The sequence below is a fragment of the Schistocerca serialis genome, chromosome 3 (assembly GCF_023864345.2).
Source record: "Schistocerca serialis cubense isolate TAMUIC-IGC-003099 chromosome 3, iqSchSeri2.2, whole genome shotgun sequence".
NCBI lineage: Eukaryota > Metazoa > Arthropoda > Insecta > Orthoptera > Acrididae > Schistocerca > Schistocerca serialis.
This window is the reverse complement of record NC_064640.1, coordinates 808,722,969-808,745,989: the sequence shown is the minus strand read 5'-3', so window position 1 is coordinate 808,745,989 and position 23,021 is coordinate 808,722,969. Positions and strand designations below refer to the sequence as shown.

At 35.9% G+C, this 23,021-nt stretch overlaps 1 protein-coding gene across 1 annotated transcript in view; it reads left to right on the top strand.

Moving 5' to 3' along the window:
- LOC126470661 (uncharacterized) overlaps nucleotides 1-23,021 on the top strand; it is a 328,353-nt gene that overhangs the window by 974 nt on the left and 304,358 nt on the right. The window lies entirely within an intron of this gene.

Sequence of the window (23,021 nt, the reverse complement as noted above, 5' to 3'; positions counted from 1 at the left end):
ACGATAGAAATACAAAGTTTGTTGTCATTTGTATTTTGTATTGACTAGATAACTTGGCTAAAGAAAATTTAGAGGCTTTGTCATACTGATTAGTCCAGTAAATGTATAGTCATTTATGTAATGTTTTTCACTGTATTATTACGGTTATGACTTGTTATCCTATTTTAGGGTTTTGTGAAAGTGTGTAAATTTTCTTGTGATATCATTTGTTAGCATTTACAGTGTAACAATCAGAACCCACAGCTTACGGTTGTGTGTATGGTGTTTTGTGAAAATGTTTTAATTGCCATGCAGTATGAAGTTGGATGTTCTGGCAATGGGGACTGTTGAAAATGTGTGCCCTGTCCAGGACTTGTAAATCACATTTATCAAAGTATGAAAGTCAGCTAATTGGTGCTAACATGGGGGGCGGGGCATATGGACTTAAGCGTTTATTTTGTTCATTCGTGTGTGTGTGTTCAGTATTGTTTGTCATTTTAGGGCTTGCCTAAAGTGAGCCTTAGATCATTCAGCACAATGGCGCTTTTTATGTAATGATTTTAAAATACTTTTGTGTTTATTTTACTACTAGATGTTTGCCAGGTAAGTGCCCCATATTGTGGAAATCTGTTTCACCTTTATTTGTGCTATTACCTCGTATGAGAAAACATGATAGGCCTACCTAAATCGTCACGAAAGACAAATTGACTATTAGAGAGAAGATAACAGCAGCTACTTTTTATAATGCTGTTTATTTATTTAAGTAATGCCGTTGCCGGTTTCGAACCGACAGGTTCATCAGACGACTTGTTTACATTAAGATACATTTTACATTAGCTTTCACATTTTGTTCTCCCAAATGATGAAATTTTCTTGTGGTGGTGATGCGGTACAACCAAAACAAAATGTGAGACTCTGTCTATGTATCTGTAGGGTACCACCACCATGAGGAAGTTTCCTCATTTTGGGAGAACACAAAGTGATAGCTAATGTAAAGTATATCTTAACGTGAACCTGTCAGTTCGAAACATGTAATGATGCTATTTAAATGAACAAATAAATAAATGTAAGAGTCAACCTATATTTTGTACACAGCCATGGTGTAGAATGTCTGTTTTTGAAAAATTAGCGGTCAGAGGACAATTTTGAGATGAGAGTCAAAAATATAAATAAGTGTTGATTATGCATTGGCAGATTTATTCCTTCCTTAATTTAGGGTGTTATTTAGAATGCCATGTAGCATACAGCATGTCTTGTACCCTTCATGTGGTTAGTTTGAACCCTCATTTATTTTGGAGGAAAGACTTCACTTATTTATTTCTCTTAAACACAAATATTAGAAACTGTAATACACTTGAGAAAATTTTTCTTATAGGCAGATCCTTTACTGTACACATTAAAGAAGGCTATATCATGCCTCACATGTATACATTTTTCCTAATTTTGTGTTATTATGTTGTGTTATAAGTTAAGAACAAGTGTCTCCAAAAATATAAGTTATGCGCACCCTTCTAAAATCATTGGTAGGTATCATCTTTGATAAACCAGTAACATGTAACACTCTGTACTGGTTATTTGGGAATACCTAAGATGAGATTTTGCTTTCATTGATCATTTGTTTCAGTTTGAAATAGCAGATTGGCAATATTTAATTTTTATATATGATACTCAGGGATATAGAAAGCTGGAATTGTGTTTTGGCATTTCTTTTTTATGTATTTGATGTGAAATTGCATATATATTGCACAGCTGTTTGATGTGCAGTTGCAAATATTTTGTACAGCTATATTATTTAAAAGTTTCATATTGCAGTTACAGACGATTTCCTACTCAATAGTTGTACTTATTATTACGTGAACTTTGTTCTTGCACAGATGGTTTCTCAGGGCCTGTTGCAAGAACACACACAGATTTTTACAGTACAACATTGTAGAGACTATCTTTGGTTTTGAAGGAAGTATATGTTGGATATCCCAGAAGTGTCTTTCATATATTTCTCTGTAGTACTGTAACATTAGGTACAGCTTGTCTCTTAGATGATAAATTATGATTATTTTTTACAAGAAATCCTGTTTGCATAGTGGGATGAATGTTTTCTCAGCAAAGCGTATAGGGTGAGCATCAGGTGTTTTTTTGTTTTTTTTTTTGTTTTTTTTTTTTAACATGTTTTCTGTTAAAGTAACAGCTACATTGTTGCCGGTGACTTTAAGATCAGCTGATTGCCTTAAACATGCCATAACGTTAATAGTGAGAAATTTTTAAAGTCTCATTGTCTACTTGGCACTGGCATTTTAACCACCAACTGAATGAGGCAGTGTAGTTGTTAAGAGATGGACATCATATTCAGTCAGCCTTTTTATGGTTTTCTGTAGTTTCTGTATACCATTTCAGACAAATGATGGGATGGTTCCATCGACAAGGACACAGCTGACCATGTGTCCTATTGTCTTAAAAATCATATGTTCTGCGTGCCTGTATATTGAGCTGCTTATTTTCATTGTATCATGATGACAAATCTTACATCATTGTCAAATGTACACTGGATGAATAATTAAATAGAAAAGTGACTATAGGGCTTGCAGGAAGTAAGTTGTCAAATGCAAATGATTTTGCACAAGAAGTAATACTTCCCATATCTTTTAGATTTTTTGAGTACATTATTGTGTTTCTTGGTAAGTTTTTTTTAAAAGGTGTTGGTCACAGGACAAAATGTATCAATTGAAGTGTGCTGACATGGCTGTGAAAGCAATAAATATTTGCTAATAAACCATTAGTGCAGAGAAAGTACTAAATTGCTGAAGAAGTAGCAATTTCAACTGTATGTCAGTAACAAAATTGAAAGCAGAGTCGTACTAATTATTGTTATTGGTACAAGGAAACTTGAGTTAGAAACTTTTTTAGATGAATGTTTACCAAATAAAACCGTTATTAAAGTGAGTTCCATATGCATGGTATACAACTTAATGCTAATGGCAATACTAGTAACTTTGACATTTCTTTTCCCAAGTAATGTATAGGATTTTGGATACAACATTGTTCCATGAATTGTAGGGAACTAGTGTGAGAAGTGTTAATGCATTAGCCTTGTCTCTCACCTTCGATTTTAGTTTTAGTAATCCAGCCAAGTTTAGTGGGCTGTGAGGTGTTGTAAACAATACCACCCTACAGAAAACGTTGGAATCCAATAGCATATGAACAGTTTTTACTGTAATGTGTGTCCAGAAAATACTTTCCCTATCCACCTGACCCTTTAGTTTAGTTGTCATGGTTGTGAATGGCATTTTAGTGCTTTGAAGCAGTTTTTTACCACTGAATTGATGTGGATATTTCTAGCTTGGTTGCAAAAACTCAAGCTCTTTCTCCACACATGGTGATGCTGAGGCATTTACATGCCTCAAAATAATTGTGAAATTTACATTTTATCATTTTGTCTGCATTGTGTATGTATGATGCACAAAGTGCACCTAAGCCCTGTATAACTTAATCCCTCAGCATTGGAACATTGCCGTGCTTTTTCTGGTTGTGTATTTCCATACTCATTTTTTTTTTTAAAAGACTGCAAATCAGTTGCAAGGACCTAGCTGTTGTCTGTTTCTGTTGTTCTGACTGTATTGAATTCAAAACAGCTGTCATAGTTCCAGGTGTTCCCATCCTAGGTTCTAACAAAGCAGTGTCATTTTTAATCAGTACTGAATGGTTATTGAGTAAATATATGACTGCGCTATTATCTTTAAGTATTCATGTAATGATGATTCTCAACATACCCTTGGAATTATTTTCCTAGCTCTTCAAGACTTGTACATCTGTGAATATGTTTTGTGGTTGAAGCTTTTTTGTCAGAGTTTTCTTGCTAATATGTAAGAAGATAATATGATTCTGTCTTGAGCAAACATAGTTCTTTCAGTACCCATAAATGTTTCAGAGAAGTTTCTCCACCTACAGTGGATTTTATTTATTCTCTGGTACACAACATCCAAAGAATATTTGCATTATGATACTTACCTGTTTTTGTGGTTATAGTACTTGCATTAAGCAAAGTACTAACAGAAATATTAACACAAAAAATAAATATTTACCTTAGTATTATATATTATTGTTTACAAGTCTGTTTAGTATTTGCAGCACAGCTATAATTACTGCCTTCCAGTGTGTCATATGCAATTAATAACCATATATCACAGTTTTGCTGTGTAATTTTCCAAAGGCGAAATGTGATATTGTTGATATTTTTCTGTTTTGTTTCTATAGCACTATTGTCATTGTATTACATTGTGTTGTAAACAAAGATTCGCGATTTTGTTCTTCATCTCCTCACCACTCGCGATTTTACAAAGCCTAATCACAATCAACATTCCTTTCAACACATTTTTCTGAATAAATAGTACTGTAACCCAAAAAAATGCTAGTCAGAGAGTAAAATAACAAATATCTCATTTATACAACACAACTTAATATAATGTAATTAGTGCTATGAAAAGGAAACAGAAGAAACATAAAAAGTATGGATAATATCATGTTACGCCTAAAATTTGGTAAATTAGGTAACAGAACATTGATCAATTGTTATAAATTGCGGATGACATACTGGAAGGCAATAATTATAGCCATGCTGCAAGTACCATACAGACTTTTGAACAACAGTATGTAATACTAAGGTATGTATTTATTTTTTCTGTTAATATTTTCTCAGTATAAATATTATAACCACAAAAATACATAAATATCATGATGCAAATATTATTTGTTTGTTGTTTAACAGAGTATAAGTAAAGCCCACTGAACCTGAAGAAACTTCTCTGAAACTGGAAGGGTACTAGAAGAAGAAAAATCCATTGCTCAAGGCAGAACTAAACTTCCTTATTATGTAATAATAGATTCTTCTTCTTCATATTTGTAGTTTTTTTACTTCCATTTCTGTGCTGCTTCGTTAAAACACTATTGGATAGATGCTATAATGTTTCTTCAGTATCTATACAGCATTTTTTATGCATATGCTTGTCTCTGCAGCAATATTAGTCTGTATTGATGGGTTGGAAAAAGCGCAAAAGTTGTTTCTTTGCATCGGTTTTGGAAACTGGTTGTCATCTTCCACTATAATGACTTTGCCAACTGGGAATTGGATTCCTCCATGCATTGTAATTATTTCGTCACATTAGGCTCCATTTGTGTCTCATTATCCTACAGGGTGTTTATAAATGAATATCGGGGTTTTAACGCTTCATAATATTTATTATATTAAACTTACAGTTATAAATGATACATCAAATGAAAGAGCAACTCAAACAGTTTCACCAAGAACCTTATAAATGTTCAATGTGAGCACCATTTGTACATGGCACACATCAATTCTATAGCCGAGTTCTTCCCAAACGTTGATAAGTTTGTCTTCAGTGATTGTAGCAACAGCTGCTTCAATCCGGTTTCTTAATTCAGGGAGGTCTGCTGGTAGCGGAAGCACGTACACACGATCCTTGATGAAGCTCCAAAGGAAAAATTCACATGGCATTAGGTCGGGTGAACGTGGAGGCCATGCAAAGCAAGCCCTGTCACTGGGCCCCCCATTGCGGCCTATCCAGCACGTGGGTACACTTTGCTTTTTCACATTGAACATTTATAGCATTCTTGGTAAAACTGTTTTAGTTTCTCTTTCATTTGACATATCATTTATAAATGTAAGTTTAATGTAACAAATAGTATAAAGCATTAAAACCCTGATATTCATTTATAAACACCCTGTATTTCCCAGAGGAAGGCAACGGCAAACCACCTCCACTAGGACCTTGCCTAGTCGGTGGTGCGGGTCTCCCGCTTCGACCCCTACGCTCCTTGGAGTATTGGACTTCATCATTATCTTCTTCTTCATCATCATCATCATCATATTTCTAAATCTTTGTTTTGTTGCCAGCTTTGCAAATATTTATTTGCACCATAACCTTCCGAGATAGCTTCAACAGAGAGATTTATTTTATGCGGCCATTCATAGTGCTGAAATTGCACATATAATGTGTTAATTTGTATCACCTTATGACATAATGAATGTTGGCAGAAAATATATGTAAGTTGCATTATGATAGTCATGCTGAGTCAGTGCTGGTCTTTGGATTGATATTAACTCCAAAAACTATGAGCTGTGTTACTGCTCTCTAAGTCCCTCTCTCCCCCCCCTCTCCCCCCCTCTCCCCCCTCTCCCCATCTCACTCCCCCCCCCCCTCTCTTTCCCCCCTCCCTCCCCCTCCCTCCCTTCAGTCAGACCCGATTAGCCTGTCTAGGACCAGAATGCAGAAATTTACATTGTCAGCTCTTCACCAGCTTGTTTGGGTTACTGGTTCCTCTGAAATAGAATCAGTTGGAAAATTCAAAATTTTTAATTTAGTCATAGTATCTGTATGTTTATGTAGCTCTTCTCAGTGGCTTGTGTCTAAAATAAAATGGAGTAAAATTGCCATTAGTCTGTTCCGCTGTATTATTTTGAACTCGTAAAATTACAATCTGTTTATCAAGATGATCAACAACATATTCTTCAACGTTCTCAGCAGAACAAACCAGACCAGAATTGATTATCTGTATACTAGGTTTTAAATACTTTGCAGAGAAATATTGTGAATAAAATATGGTTCAACTTTTACATCCTTTGAATCTCGACTTATTATAAAGTACTTACGAATTACAACAAAATAAAGACCTACAAGATACATACTTAATCATAGAGACCTATAAGATATATGTGCCAAATAAAATCTTTTTATAACAGCGCAGTACAATTAAATACAGTTAAAGGGGGAGCAGAAGTAAATTGAGCATTGGAACAAGATTCAATGAAAGAAGAATCTATCTCACCGAATTTATGTACATCAGCTACAAAAGATGCATTTAAGACTGTTGGATGTGAAGCTCATTATATCATCACTGTAGAAAAGAATCCAAAGCATCTGAATTTTACAAACATTGTGCTGTTCTCAAATGATCAGTTCATTTGCAGGGGAAGTTTGAACAATTTAACAAAACGAGTAAACATGCTAGTCTACACATTAACCTGAAAAGAAGAAAGCCGGAAACAAGTGACCTGTGTGGGAACTGGTGAGGGACTGTTAACAGTATCGTATATGAAAAATACACCATTCTATTGTTTGGAGAAAACATACATAAAAAATTAGAAATAAAGGAAGATGAAACAAAACATTGTAAATCAATCATTGACCCAAGCTAAATTGCCGTAATGGTGAGAAAATGAAATGATTGTATGGCACTATTGGTCTGAAGACCCGCTCTGAAGTCTTTCTATTTGATTCCACTTAGGCAACTTGTGTGTCAGTGAAGATGAAGTGGAATGATAAGAAAAACACAAACACCAGCCGCCGAATGAAGAAAATCTCTAACTTAGCCAGAAATTGAACTCGGGTTCCTATGACCTAGAGGCAGCTACATTCATCACCAGGCTGTGGGCTCTGGGATGGTACTAGGTAGAACATGTGACAAGAAGATCAAATATCAGATAGAGCACTGTAGAGTGGACATCATTGGAAGAAGAAATAAGAAGCAGCTGAAGAAAACAGTTTTGAGATTAAATGAGGGCATATGGAGGAGTGTTACGGCCAACACCAGTGCAAGATTATCCATTAGTAGGAATGGGGTAGAAATCTCAGCTCAACACTAGCATGCTAATGGAAAATTGCCAGATGTAACTCCTGTCCATACATTAATTCATTTCACTACCAGTTTGTATAGATAAATAATAAAATTGTAGTGATCATTGTTTGAAAGGTTTCTGCAGTTGTATTTCTTGTCTACTAAAAGTAATACCTGCAGATATATTACATATGACTGGTTGACAACACTGGTGGAACAAACTGGATGAACTGTGTGATGTCTCTTCTATAATCACATTTTTAGGTTAGGAGTCACCGTAAACAGTTATTTTGTTCTGTGAGAGAAATAGAAATTAGGGCAAGAACCTCATTACTACAGTTTTTTTTTCTCTCTTGGACGAAGGTGAAAGTATTACCCCAGAATATTGTACCTATGCAAATTGTGAAGTAGAAACAGTGCCAAAGAATCCAAAGCATTGGACATTTACCAAAATTGTGCTGTTTTCAGATAACCCAGTTCATCTACAGGGGATGGGACAAAGGCCAATTACAGACAGAAAAAAGTGGAAACACTGCAGTCAATTCTAATGAAAGTTATAGATTTAATTTAATGGGCTGCAGATGATGATATCCATGTTGCCTTTGTGGAATAGTGGTTATCAGTGAACTTTGGTTGCTATACATGGAGCTGTGTAAAAATGGTTAAGAGAATCCAGTGTCAAACATATTGTTTTGTGGCAATGGGCTATCTGTTCTATACTCATGAAGCAGGCTATATATGCTATGGTTTGTATATTTTGGCCTGTTGATTTGCACTATTTTGCCTTGACAAATCCTATATCATCGTGAGAAGATGCTTTGATGAATGAATAAATAAATGTATCTATGCTGGTACACACACTTTATGCATTACTATTGATGTTGGAAGGAAACTGACACACTGTACAATGCAGAATCCTGTGTATAATCCAAACTTTTTTGTTGAAGTGGAGGGTGACTGTTGTGGACCACTGTATGAAGTTGTTATTGAAATCCAAATGACTGTTAAGGCATGGTTGTGTAGCCGAAGGTGGATTTTTCCCAAGGTGATGCTACAGATGATGTCTACCAACAGAGAAGTGTATCCATTTGTTTGTTGACTTAAAAAATGATGTCACATAGCTATTATTTATAAATTGCCACTCATATCTTGAGAAAGATGAAAAGAAACATCCACTGTGAAGCTGATAAATCTCTGGTACAAGAACGGCATTATTAAAGTGAATAAATGATGAAAGTGAAAGGTAATTCACTCTACAGTAGTTACTGTGACAATAGGAAAAAAATATTTCTCTGCAATGCGGGAGATGTGATTAAACGTCAGAGATTCTGAATGAAGTGTACACACGCAACAAGAAGTAGTGGACAGTGTCTTGAACATTTCTGTGCTTTCAACATAACTTGTGGAATTAAGGGTAGCTGAACATATTAAATGGCAAACATCACTTGTAGCAGAGGTCTTGCTGAAGGACAAACAGAAAGATTTTGTGCTTTGAAACCCTTTTGTGAGGGATGTAATCTGTTAATTTAAATTATGTAGTGTGAATGAAACACAGTTTCTCACAGCAGGAATAGCATTTATAATGATTAATGGATATTATTGCCATTGTGGTGAAATGAGTGCTTAGATACAGAACAACACCAATTGGAGAGAAATTTGGTAACATGATAATTGTTATAGTACTGGCGGTAATCGTTTGCACATGAAAGCAGACATGAAGAATATTTGGTATGTTTCTGAGTGTGATTGAACATCAATTACAAACAAATAGACATACAACTGCAATCCAGAAAAAGAATGATTATTGCCAATCAATAAAGACTTCGGTGAAAATATTGACTCACAAGTGCAAAAGAGTGTTTTGTAATCTTTAATGTCATTCAACTTATGCTTTCACAGTTTAAAAAGTTATCTGAAGATTGGAATGAGTGTGGCCAACGTGTGGATTGTGAACACGTTCAGTAACTAAGGAACTAAGAAATCATTTTGAGGATAGAAATTGGAAAGTTGTGAAGACACCTGCTATAGGTCAAGATTGTGCCCTTTCTTATTTGAGCAGGTAATGTCCTATAGCTGCACATCAATGCGAAAGATTTTTGGTTTGAATGATTGGGCATAAAATCATCGAGGATGCGCGTGAAACAGAAAAGAGGTCCATAGATAAAGAACTGGCAGTCAAAATATACTACATGCAAAGATGGAAAACAGAGTATTAACTGTCGTTATCAACATAGTGAATATGTTTCCTTAGGGAAAGCTGTAGTATGCACATAAAGCAAAGAAAATTTTGCATAACTGTGAGAACAACTTACAGATGCATTTAAAACTATTGTCTATACTCATGATTGTCATCTGTTGATGGTTCATCAATAATGAAATAACATATTTCACAGTTTTGGTACTGTTTCAATGGGAATAAGCAACTACATGGAGTTGACAAGTCATGGGATAGCAATATGCACATATACAGAGGGCGGTAGTATCACATACACAAAATATAAAAGGGTAGTGCATTGGATTAGCTGTTATTTGTACTCAGTTGATTTGAGTAAAAAGGTTTCTGACATGATGATGGCCACAAGATAGGAATTAATAGACTTTGAACACATAAGTAGTTGGAGCTAGAAGCATGGGACATTCCATTTCAGAAATTGTTAGGGAATTTAATATTGTGCGATCCACAGTGTCAAGAGTGTGCTGAGAATACCAAATTTCAGGCATTACATCTCATCATGGACAATGCAGTGGCTGACAGCTTTCACTTAACAGCCGAGAGCAACAGTATCCGTAAAGTTGTCAGTGCTGACAGACAGACAGACAACACTGTTTGAAATAACCACAGAAATCAATGTGAAACATACACCGAAAATGTCCATCAGGACAGTGTGATGAAATTTTGTGTTAATGGTCTGTGGCAGCCAATGACCAACACTTGCGCCTTTTTTAGCAGCATGACATCGCCTGTAGTACATCTCCTGTGCTCGTGATCATATTGGTTGGATACTAGATGACTGGGAAACTGTGGCCTGGTATGATGAGTTCCGATTTCAGCTGGTGAGAGCTGATGGTAGGGCTTGAGTGCGATGTAGATCCCACAAACTCGTAGACCCAAGTTGTCAACAAGGCACTGTGCGAGCTGGTGGGGGTTCCATAATGGTGTGAATTGTGTTTACGTCGAGTGGACTGGGTCCTCTAGTCCAACTGAACTGATCATTTACTGTAAATGGTTATGTTTGGCTACTTGGAGGCAGTTTGCAGCCATTCTTCATGTTCCCCAAAGAATTATGGAATTTTTGTGGATGGCAATTTGCCTTGTCACCTGGCCACAATTGTTTATGATTGGTTTGAATAATGTTCTGGACAATTCAGGCAAATGATTTGGCCTTCCAGGTTGCCTGAAGTGAATCCCATCAAACATTTATGTGACATAATCCAGAGGTCAGTTTGTGCAAAAAAAAAAAAAAAAACCTGCACTTGCAACACTTTTGCAGTTAAGGATGTCTGTAGAGGCAGCATGGCTCAATATTTCTGCAGGAGACTTCCATCAACTTGTTGAGTCCATGCCGTGTCGAGTTGCTGCACTATGCTGGGCAAAAGGGGATGTGATACAATAGTAGGAGGTATCCCCTTATTTTTGCCACCTCAGTGTACGTTAGTTAATGACATAACTGTGATTTCACTAATAATTTATCGAAGTGTATATATAAAGCATCAGATTTGAGTTTTTCAGTAAATGCATAGTTGTGCAAGGGTTACCTGGTGAACAAGCAATTCTGAAAACAAAAGTTTGTTGAAGTTGTAATGTGAAGCCTTCAGTTAAAAGTTTGCTTCGAAACAGAAATGCTACAAGACTGGAAAACTGAGGAATATTATTACAGGACAGGAATTATGACTGTGTGTATGAGCCTAAGTATAAGATGTGATGGGGTGGATACGAAAAGTGGATGCCCAGATATAATATCTATGCAGATAGCTGACTTAATGCTTTAACAATACCCATGTATTGTTTTTATCATATGAGAAAACTTATCATACATTATTTACTAGCACAATTGATGTCTATATAGAAAAGGCACAGGAATTCGTGTGCAACTGTTCTATCAGCATTTTGTAATCTGTTGTTATCATAATTACCTTGGAAATCAAAAAATTATTAATAATGTTTTTATTATATAACCCAGTCATAGTTGATTGTCATCACTTTGCAAAAAATAATTATGTTAATATTTTTAAAATGTGTGATTTATTTTTCTGCACATAGTAGGTTTGAATTCGGCTGCTTTGGATTGAATTTGTGAGAAAAGTTTACTGTTGTTTGGGAACAGATCTCTTGGAACAACTTAAACTAGTGAAATTTTCTGTTATAAATTGCAGGTAGAATGATGTGTCTTATCTTGTTGCTCAGGCACAAAGAAGAAAAGAAGAAGTCGCTTGAAGACATAAAGTCTGTAATTTATTTGTAAAGTCCATATTGATTATGTAAGTTATATAATTCACAATTAACACTTTTGGCTATTTCCATCTTTACAGGTGTTACAGACAGACAAACAGTGATGTGACAAATTATGTTCAGTCAGGTGAGGTTAAACTGCAAAAAGTTGAGAATAGATAAGAAATAACAAATAGAAAATAATAACATAAATAGCAGCCATGCATATCAACCATACATACCATAACAATATTCTAATTTGATTATTAACATAAATATCTACACAACAGGGTACATAGTGAGTACTCGTGAATGGGCTGGAGGCATCCTGTACTTCACAAACAACTGCAGCCAGGAGAGGACAATATTGCTAGGGTACACAAATAATAAGTACCACAAATTCAAGTTTAAATGCAATATGTGTAGTCATGAAGTAAAATTATTTTGTGTGGCTGACTGAGTGTCTGACAATAAAATGTAGATTGACATACAATATGTAGAAATAAAATCCATACTTCGAAGCTTCATAAAATGTGTAAAGTCTAATGATATAAAGGTTCTAGCCTGGTGAAGTTGTGACCTGAAATGGGAGAAGAGCCTCAACCAGTTTTTGAGAAAAGTAGAGTGCAACAGAGTCACAGGAACAACTTTAAGGTCAGGTCAGTTGAAGAGTCATGTAGAACGAAGTCAGTTCTGCTGCTAGGTAGCTGTCATGGGATAGGTGAATGCCTATTGCTACAGAAAAAGCTAGGTGTAGAATACCAGGTTACAAGCATTGTCAAACCTAGTGCCAAGCTTAGCCGAGTGACAGAGAACATAATGGCCTAGTGAAGAGATTTTGATGGAAATGATCAGGTAACTACAGTAGGTGATCTGGAGGAAATACGAGCAGAAATGTCACACATTCACGTGAGGTTTGTGGAGGTTTTACAGTGCCATAACCAGCCCTGGGATATCACAGCTGTTACCCATGTTAACAAAGAACTGAGCATTTTGCATTTGACAGAAATAACATCTCATCTGTGTCATGCCTGTTGCTGCAGTTGGGAGATGGGGATAAACAAATTGTGGCCTGCACCTGTATAAAAGGGTGAAGGAAAGATTAACTGAACATCTTGCAGGGGGACTGCAACTGCACAAGACAAAAAAACTGTGATTACTGGAGTTGAAGAGGCACATTTATTAGGTTACAGTCAGATTACAGACAAACAGCATTGAAAGAAATTAAAGCAGAACAGGATCGTAATATATGTATCAGTTTCTAGAAAAGTAGAATTAATTTGTTTCATCAGAACATTTGGGAGTTGAAAAACGAGATTATCTTCTTTATGCGTAGAAGATGTGGAAAATTCTGAACTGATAGATATTATGTGCCTCTCTAAACACCACATAACCACAGGGATGAGTAAGTTAAATATTAGGGATTGTAAACTACCATCATTTTTGTGTTTAGTTTACATCAAAAAAGGAGGAGACATGATATGTGTGAAAGTTGGACACAAAAGTCATAAATATCACAACAAATGGTTTTCATATTGATCAGAACCTAGCAGCATGTGCTTCTGAGTTGTTCCTACAGAATACTTCTCTGATAATTGTAACAGTCTGCAGATCCCCTCAAGGAAACTGTTAGCTATTTGTGAGAAATATAGATGCATTATTGAACTACCTGTCAGACAAGAAGAAACAGTTAATAGTTTGTGGAGATTTCAGCATAGATTTTCTAAACATAATGGACAGGAAAACTCAACTCTAATCATTGTTTGGCTGTTTCATTCTAATTAAACTAGTCAGTTTTCCAACTTGTGTACAACAAGATAGTAAGTCAGTGATTGATAACATTTTTATAGACAGTGCTCAGTCTCAAGCAATTAACGTGTACTCAATAGTTAATGGATTATCTGATCATGATGCACAATTAATGGAAATAAAGCATATGTTACCTTACAGCCCTGAAGCAGGTTTATACAAAGCAGTGAGGCTTATTAATGAGAACAACAAAAACATTTAAAGAGTAAGTTAAAAGAGATGGTATGGGGTGAGGTATCTGTAGAAAGATGCGCTAATGTCAAATTTAAGTTATTCAATAGTAAATTTGTGTCAGTGTTTGAAAGTTGCTTTTCTAAGAAGTTAACAAGAAGATACATCAAAAAAAAAAAGTAAACAGTGGCTATCTTAGGTAATTAAAATCACATGTAAGAGGAAGGCTGAGATTTATATAAAGGCCAGAATAAGTCAAGATCTTACATTACCTGCGTATTAAGGAAAGTAATTAAAAAGTCATGAAGCATGTACATACTGACAGAAATTAATAACATGTATAATACTTGATAAGATTAAAACTATATGGGTTGTTGTCAAACAGGAGACAGGGCAGCCATACAGTGTACAAGATACCATAACAGTTAAATTAATTGACAATATTGTGACAGATAATTCACAGGTTGCAAGTATGTTTAACAGTCGCTTTCTAAATGTAGCAGCAGAAATAGGATTAACTAGTGCAGTTGAAGAAGTGAGAGGCTGTATTAAAAATGTCATTTCACAGAACTTTAAGAAGCTAGAAGTAATACCAACATCCTTCACTGAAATTAATAGAGTTACAAAAGTTCCAGAAACAAAAGCTTATGTGTTGTTCATGGAATGTCAAACAGAATTCTGAAAAGTTGTTCCAGCTTATTACTTATTGTAATGCCCTTACAATAATTGTTCCAGGCAGATTAAAATATGCCATTGGTAAACCTCTTCATAAGAAAGCTAACAATAGTATACTCAATAGTAGTCTCTCACTTAAATAGAAGCAATTTACTTAGCATTTCACAGTTTGGATTCCAGAAGGGTTACTCTGCTGAGAATGCTAGTTATACATTCCCTTGTCAAATCGTACAAGACTTAAATAATAAAATATCACCTGTTGGTATTTTTTTGTGATCTTTCCAGAGCATTTGATTGTGTAGATCATGCTACTCTCAGAAAAACTCAAGTTTTACGGAAGTGATGCCTTTCCGCACAGGTGGTTTGAATCATACCTAAGAAACAAAACGCAAAAGGTTGTGCTGAATAATTCAAAATATTCCAGAAGGTTAGAAAATTTTAGTGACTGGTGAGAAATCACAAAGGGAGTCCCACAGGGTTCAATTTTTGGTCCACTCCTATTCCTTATAGGCCTGTGTGTCCATGACTTTCTACTCAACTTTCAATAAGCAGAACTGGTATGTGTTGCAGAAGATACTAATGCTATAATAAATCCTATTAAAGAGAAAGCAACAGAAGAGATCGTAAATGTTGTTTTCAAAATAATTATAAATTGGTTCTCAGAAGAAAAACCCACTCTGCCTGTTTTTTAAAATCCTATATTCAGTTCTTTACGACAAATAGTCATCTCAGCGATTGATGTAGCACATTGATAGGAGTTAGTAAATAGGGTAGAATGCTCCAAATTTTTGGGTGCACATATTGATGAAAACTTGAACTGGAGAAAGCATATTACTGAAATTCTCAAACAATTCAGTTGAGTGACTTTTGCTCTTTGTATAATTGCTAGTCTTGGAAACAAACAAATTAACCTATTTACGTATTTTGCATATTTCCACTTAGTATATGGAATGATTTTCTGAAAACTCTCCACTTGGAAAGAAAGTACTGACTGCACAAAAGTGAGGAGTAAGAGCAGTATGTGGTGTTCGCCCACACAGACGTTATGTAGGGTACCTCTTCAGAGAGCTAAGCACTTTTAACTGCACTGTCACAGTACATATATTCACTAAAGAAATTTGTCATAAATAATCCATCGCAGTTTAAAAAAAAAAAAAAATTAAGTCCGTACCTACAACACTAGAGTGAAAAACGACAATTATTATATGTTATTACACTTTCAGTAGCACAGAAGGGAGTTCAAAAATCTTTGATCATTTGCCCAATAACATAAAATGTCTGACAGATAGCAAAGCAAATTTTAAATCTAACCTACAATTATTTTTCATGGACAGCTCCTTTTGCTGCATGGATCAATTTCTGTTTACAAACTGATAACCTGTTTTTTAAAGCCAATTCTTCAGTGCATGAGTTGCACTAGGAAATGGTGTAATCATTAATGTTAACACTAATCATGTATGTGTATCCTGTAAACTAACTCATTCCACATCATTTTGATAAAAGAATCATTCAGATTATTTATGGAACATGTAACCAATGAACTAAACATGTTGTCATGTGAAAGAATAATAGGTGTAAAACTAACAAAGCAATTAAATATGATGTAAGTGGAACAAATTTAGTAAGACAGTGATTAATTAGTCTCTACACTTGGTTGCACATTCAGGGTGGACTAGATGGCACTGCCTCATATTCTGTTCAAAAGAAGTTTTAGTTATCTTGTGGCAGAACTTGCTACATTCCAATCTGAATATGTTACTGACTGTAGAGACTTTCATTAAACAATCATCATCTTGTTAACTAGCTTTCATCTACGGTCATGTTTAATTGCTTTGTTATTTTTACACGTTTTATTCTTTTTAATTTTACCAGTCCAGGAGCTTTCTAGTATTACCCATTATGTGTGTTTTAAGTATGGATTTTATTTTACATATTATATGTCAATTATGTTTTAGTGTCAGATACTGATTTTGCCATATGAAATAGTTTTAATTTATGACTGCACATATTGCATTTTAACCATTGAATTTACAATAGCGTCAGTGCCCTCTGCTGGCTGCAGTTATATGTATAATTACAGGACACCCTCGGGCCATCACCAGCAATCACTATGTACTGTTGTATAAATATTGACATTGATACTTGCATCAGAATATTTTTTATGGTATGTATAGCTGGTATGAATGGCTGTTAGTTATTTTATTTATTTATTCCTTGTGTACTCCAAAGTATTTTGAAGATTTAACCTCAGCTAATTGAAGTTAGTTTTCACACTACAGTTTTTCTGTTTGTAATGTATCTAAAGATGGCAATAGACAAAACTGGTCATTGTGAATTGTACAAACCATGTGGTCAGGATGGACCTTTCCAAAGAAAAGTAAGAGAATGGAGTTACTACATGTATTTCTAACTACGCAACATCGTAATAGGAAGGAAATAGAATTTTGGAATGAGTTTCAGTTAAATGCTTTTTGATAGCTACTCTTACTCTCAAAATGATCAGAATCAATGATAGAGCAAGACCGACTTGAAGGTTTGGGTACACACTGATAGAGATGTAGATTTGAAATAAAGGGGAAAAGACAACTGCTCTGCAGTTGGCATGAAATAGTAATTTGCAATGTGTCTTTTAGCCATTGAGACTGTTACACAGCTGTTTTATCAGTGGTTGCAAGGTGTTTCATTTGAAAGTATGCTTTGTCAGCTCTTTTCTGCAGGGATTGCTTGCAATGCAGAGCAGAGTGCATGAGTTAATTGGAGAAGATAAGTGGTTGAAAAAGTGCTTTTGTTTCTTCTGTTCTTCGTGACAAGACCAACTTGTGTTAGACACAATAATGCATAGATGTGTGGTAGTATGGACATGCCAGTACTGGAGTGACTCATTTTATGCAGCTCACCAGCCAGGATCTGAGTATGCAATATGAACTAGTCGGTTTGTTGTCTTTAATTGTACAATCACAATATGATATGTCAGCGGGGTTTGCCAGATATATCACCACTGATATGCACACTCTTGGTAACAATGCCTTCTATTGCAAGGGGTTATCATCAGTGATATGTACATTCTTGGTATCAGTGCCTTCTATTGCAAAAGGCTTATTGTGAGTTTGATAGGTGGGGTTTCAAATACATCTTTTATTGTCACTGCAATTATTAAGTGAATGAGGAGCTGCAAGTTACATATATACCAGAAAAATTGGAAAAAGAACTTTGTCTGGAGCTGTGAAAAGTCAAGATTGTATAGTTACTATAGTTTTAATACAGTGCTGTGGTGTCATGTGATTGTGAAATGCTGAGATAAGATTATTGTTACCCTGTAGTTGCAAAATGTTTTGTTTTCCAAGCAAGCATTTTTTGTTGTTTGCATTTTTCATACTTTGTTGTTGAATTCATATGTCAGTGACACCTAGTGTACCATTATTGTGACATTTGTCTGTTGTAATAACTTTATGAATGTAATATTTATTATTCTGTATTGAGGTGGCTTTCCAAAAAGAAATTGTCAATGATTTTCATTAAGGGATCAGCCTGGTGTAAAACACTGTTGATCAGTAAAATTTAAGAAGTATGTTAGAGGAAATCTGCCTCAGCTGTTCTTACTTAATCCAGCTGCATCTACTGTATGTTAATTATGTGTATTCAGTTGAAATAGCAAAATAAATTGTGACTGTTACTTTATGGAACTGCTGTGTGACTGCCTGCATAGTGGAGTTTTCAGCTCTTCAAGTTCTTGGAACTAAGGTGTTCTTAATGTGAAGTGAAGAGAAAGAAATTGAGAGTGAGCACACCAGAAAATTTAGCAGATATTCCGCTTAGAACTGGAGGTCCAGGAGACAATGCAGTTTGCAGAAAAGAAAAACAAAAAAGAATAAGATGCTATAGGGTTGTGGAATGTGCTAATCACTTAAAAAGTTGGAAGAGAAGTGATGAACTAAATAATGTTAAAGGTAATCATAAGCAAGAAAGGAAATGATGACACTGTAAAGACACAAAAGAGGGCTAAAATGGGTATTGTTTTTAGGTAGAGGATATAAGTTAGATGAAAGAATGCCCTCATGTTTAGAGAATCAGTGCTGGAAAGGAAATTGTGGGAAACTGTGCCTTTAGAAATAGATTGATTGATTGATGGAGGGGGGTTTATGGGACTAAACGGTGAGGTAATCAGTCGCTCTTTAGAAATGAATCTGCGAGAGTTTGTGATGGTGCTGCAAATGCCTACATGTTTACTGTTGAGTAAGTGAATGTGATTGCTTGTGTGGTACATGAGTGGTTGCTTGTTTACTGTAGTATAATGTTCTGAGTGTCTACAAACTGCCATTGTGTGACTATTGAGCTCGTATATAAATATCAAAAATGTGTGCTAGATTGTACAAAATGTGTCACAGTTATCTGTGGTGAGTGTTACATAGTAGGCATAGAATTGTGACAGCTAAAGAAAAATGGTTAAGAAGAACTCGCTTAACTGCTTGCACTGGCATTTACAAGTATTTAAACATGGTGAATAAAATGCAGATGAATTTTTGTAGCCCAAGTTTCATTGAGTACTAAATGGGGAAGATGATGTCATAAAAGTGATGTTCAAGTATGGCATCAGGGATATGCATGTACAGATAGAAAGAAGTTTGTGTTGCTGTTATGCTGTTGAGATGGTTCTGTGCGTTTGTGTGTGTGTGTGTGTGGGGGGGGGGGGATGTGTTGAGAGAGTGAGGTGGAGAGGGGGGGGATAAACAGTCATGTGCATATGCATAAGTTAATTAGAAACCCCATTAGCGCTCACCTTCCTGCTGGCATGGTCCTACAATTACAAGCTTTACATTGTTGTTACTGCTCAAGATGACAGCCGTATACCGCTTCTTCATACATAGACAGTGTGTCTCCTTTGAAAACTAGTGCTTCACATGCAGGCAAATGAACAATTCTTATTGGTCTCCACCTATGTGGAGGTGTCATCATGAAGAGTTGAGTTCAACTGTATTTTGAAGGTCACTGACAAATAAAATTTAAATGTAAGAGTAATGAGCTTATGGAAGTTTCTTGTACTGCACTTAATAAATCCAGTTCCAGATATGAGACAGACAAGTGGAAGAGAATCAAGGAAATTTTTGGGTGTACAGGAAAATACGTACTAAACTGAAATAACGTATTGTGATATCTGTTGACCATATTTCCACTAAATATAAATTTAGGTGAAATATATTAACAGAATAAGAATGTTCCAAAGTTATATGTTGCATGGCTGCAAACTTTAGTCAGTTGGAAATACAGAAATGCCATTCAATGATGCATGGCATCTTTGTTTTAGCATTGCCTACTACAGTGGTTTGAACATCTATCTGAGGACTGTCTTGCTGTGAATAGAGATTCAAATGGTAGTTCATGAATCTTATCTTTGAACCTTGCCTCCCTTCTCTTAGTTCTGTTTTATAAAGTTTGTTGATAGATTAACCATGTTCTTGAATGACATATATATATTTAAAAACAAAGATGATGTGACTTACCATACGAAAGAGCTGGCAGGTCGATAGAAACACAAACAGACACATACATACACACAAAATTCAAGCTTTCGCAACAAACTGTTGCCTCATCAGGAAAGAGGGAAGGAGAGGGAAAGACGAAAGGATGTGGGTTTTAAGGGAGAGGGTAAGGAGTCATTCCAATCCCGGGAGCGGAAAGACGTACCTTAGGGGGAAAAAAGGACGGGTATACACACACACACACACACACACACACACACACACACACACACACATATATACACAGACACAAGCAGACATATGGTCTTTAAATATGTCTGCTTGTGTCTGTATATGTGTGTGTGCGCGCGCGCGAGTGTATACCCATTTGCCCTAATTTGCCCTAAAAATTGTATTATTTAAGCAACCAGGTCTGATGCTTCATTAGTGTCCCCTCCTTCAGACCTGTGTATGAAAAATGAATGAAGACATCTAGACATTGGCACTCACAGAATATTTACCTTATATATTGAACTGGATATGTGGACATACATTTATTTGACGTGTAAATCCAAACACACAACAACTGACATGTCAAATAAATAGAAGTCCATGGTATCCAGTTCAATATATACGGTACATATTCTATGTGCGCCTATATTTGGATGTCTCCATTTGGTTTTCAGATAGGGGCCTGAAAGTAATGCTAATGAAGCATTGAAAGTGGTTGCTTAAATAATAAAATTTCCAGGAAGAATTACACTTGTTAGTATCTTTTTTTGTACGAGTTGTTGATCAGCCACAGCCCCACATCCACATCTGTATGATGGATCTGCAAAAACTAAGTATTTATTAATGAGTCAAGCAAGATGTTCTACCACGCAAAAAGCGTGTTAAACTGAATTCAAACTTGAACTTGGATCAAAGTAGTCTGTCAAGCAGTATCTTGGAAACTCACCAGTGTCTCTTTGGTTTGATGCTGTGACTTGTAGAATCTCTTGTTTCTTCCCATAGAAGCAAGGTGGCAGTGGTTAAAACCATGGAATTCCATTTGGGAAGACTGCAGTTCCATCCCCTGTCGGACTGGGCTGTTTGCTTGGATGGTTTTTTAAAAAAGTTTAATTTATCGGTAGATGCAGTTCCACTCAGAGTTCGTGCACTAACCACTGTATTCAGAAGTTTGAACTTCTGGTTTTTACCAATTCATTGTGTCAGTAGAAATGTGGAGTTCCAGTGAAATATACCAAGTGATTAAAATTCCCCACTGGTCCAGGACTCAGATTTTTGCCTTTTTCTGGCAGTGCTGTCACTGGGGGCTCACAGCTCTCCCTTACGACTTCTTTTTAGCCAGAACTTGTCTCATAATTTCCATAATTTTTCAAAAATACTAGTAGGAGTATGTTGGAGAGTGTGTGTAGAGTTTGGAAAGTAGATGTGAGGTACTGGCAGAATTAAAGTTGTAACCCAAGTCATCCTCAGAAGTTACTTGTTTGAACAATGATCAAGAAAGGCTAGGGCCAGATTTTTAGTCCTGGTCTAGCTCACAGCTTTATTGTCAGGGAGTTTCACAACCACATACACTCTGCTATGTGTTGAAAGTGTCAACCTTGAAAGGACTCATGTCTTTGTAAGAACCTTATTTAAATTCTACAGTTGCTCTGTGGGTTCAAAAATTGGAGACGGCACTTGAAAGGAGTTGCAAGTGTTTCAAGAAGTCTTCTTGAATTCATTTGACCTGTGGTGTCCTACTAGCTTGCTGCTCAAGTTGTGAGACTGTGTGAAATAACAGCTTTTTTCTTTACCACGAATGGTTTAATATAGAGAAGGTGTGAATGTGGCTGACTAATACTACGTACTACAGTATTATCTGAAATATTGGCAGTGTAGATTTTGACATCTTGGATATTCTGGAATCCAGCCGGATGTTCACGTCGTTTTTGCACGATATTTCAAACCTGAGACAGTCTCAGGTAGCACCTGAAGAAGACGGCAAGGCACACTGTTGAAATATCGTGTGAGAACGCCGCGAACATCTGGCTGGATTCCCAAACATCCAAGATGTCAACAGATCGTCGGGAAAGCATGAAGAATTACATCAGTGTAGGTTTTGTTTCTTTGTGGAAGTGGCTCAGTGTTTAGTGGCTATTACGTATTACTGGTTTGGGGTAGCTGCTGTGTGTGTGCTTTTGTGGCACATTTTCACTGGTGGAAATACTTGACATATGACATATTCATATTTCTGGTATTGTACATTGTATTAGCTGGACTGTTGTGCCTCTAGAAGTTATTGAATGTATTGTTACTTGAAACGTATGCTGTAAACTTTCAAAATGTGGATTTTGTCCAGATGTATATTTCTCCTAACTTCACGCCCTGTACCTGATCTTCTAACTCATAGTGAAGAAATCTTGGGTTCCGAAAGCTTGAATGGACAATGTTTGTTTTGCTCTAGTACACATACCTGATTGAGACTTAGATATCTTGCAGTGACAACACAAGTGCATGGTGGACTGTGGAACAACCGGTATTGCTTGCAAATAGAACTGCCTTATTTCAGAGTATTAATGATGCCATGAAATCATTTGAGGCATACAGCCAATGCTGCTCCTTAATGATGACTGCAGTCTGTTTTGAACAGTAGTACTACCCATGTAAAATACTCGGTGTTAAAAGATCGTTGAATATCATGTCAAGACATGTTTGATATCCTTTTTCAGCAAATTATTCTATTGGCAAGTGAGAGTGATAAAGTGTTAGTATTAGTTTTATTCATCTGTGAATCACTTATACAAGGATATTATCAACAGTTTTATGAATTTGTTGTCCTAGATTGTATAGCATCATGTCAGTGTTGGGGTTCTCCATATTCCACATTT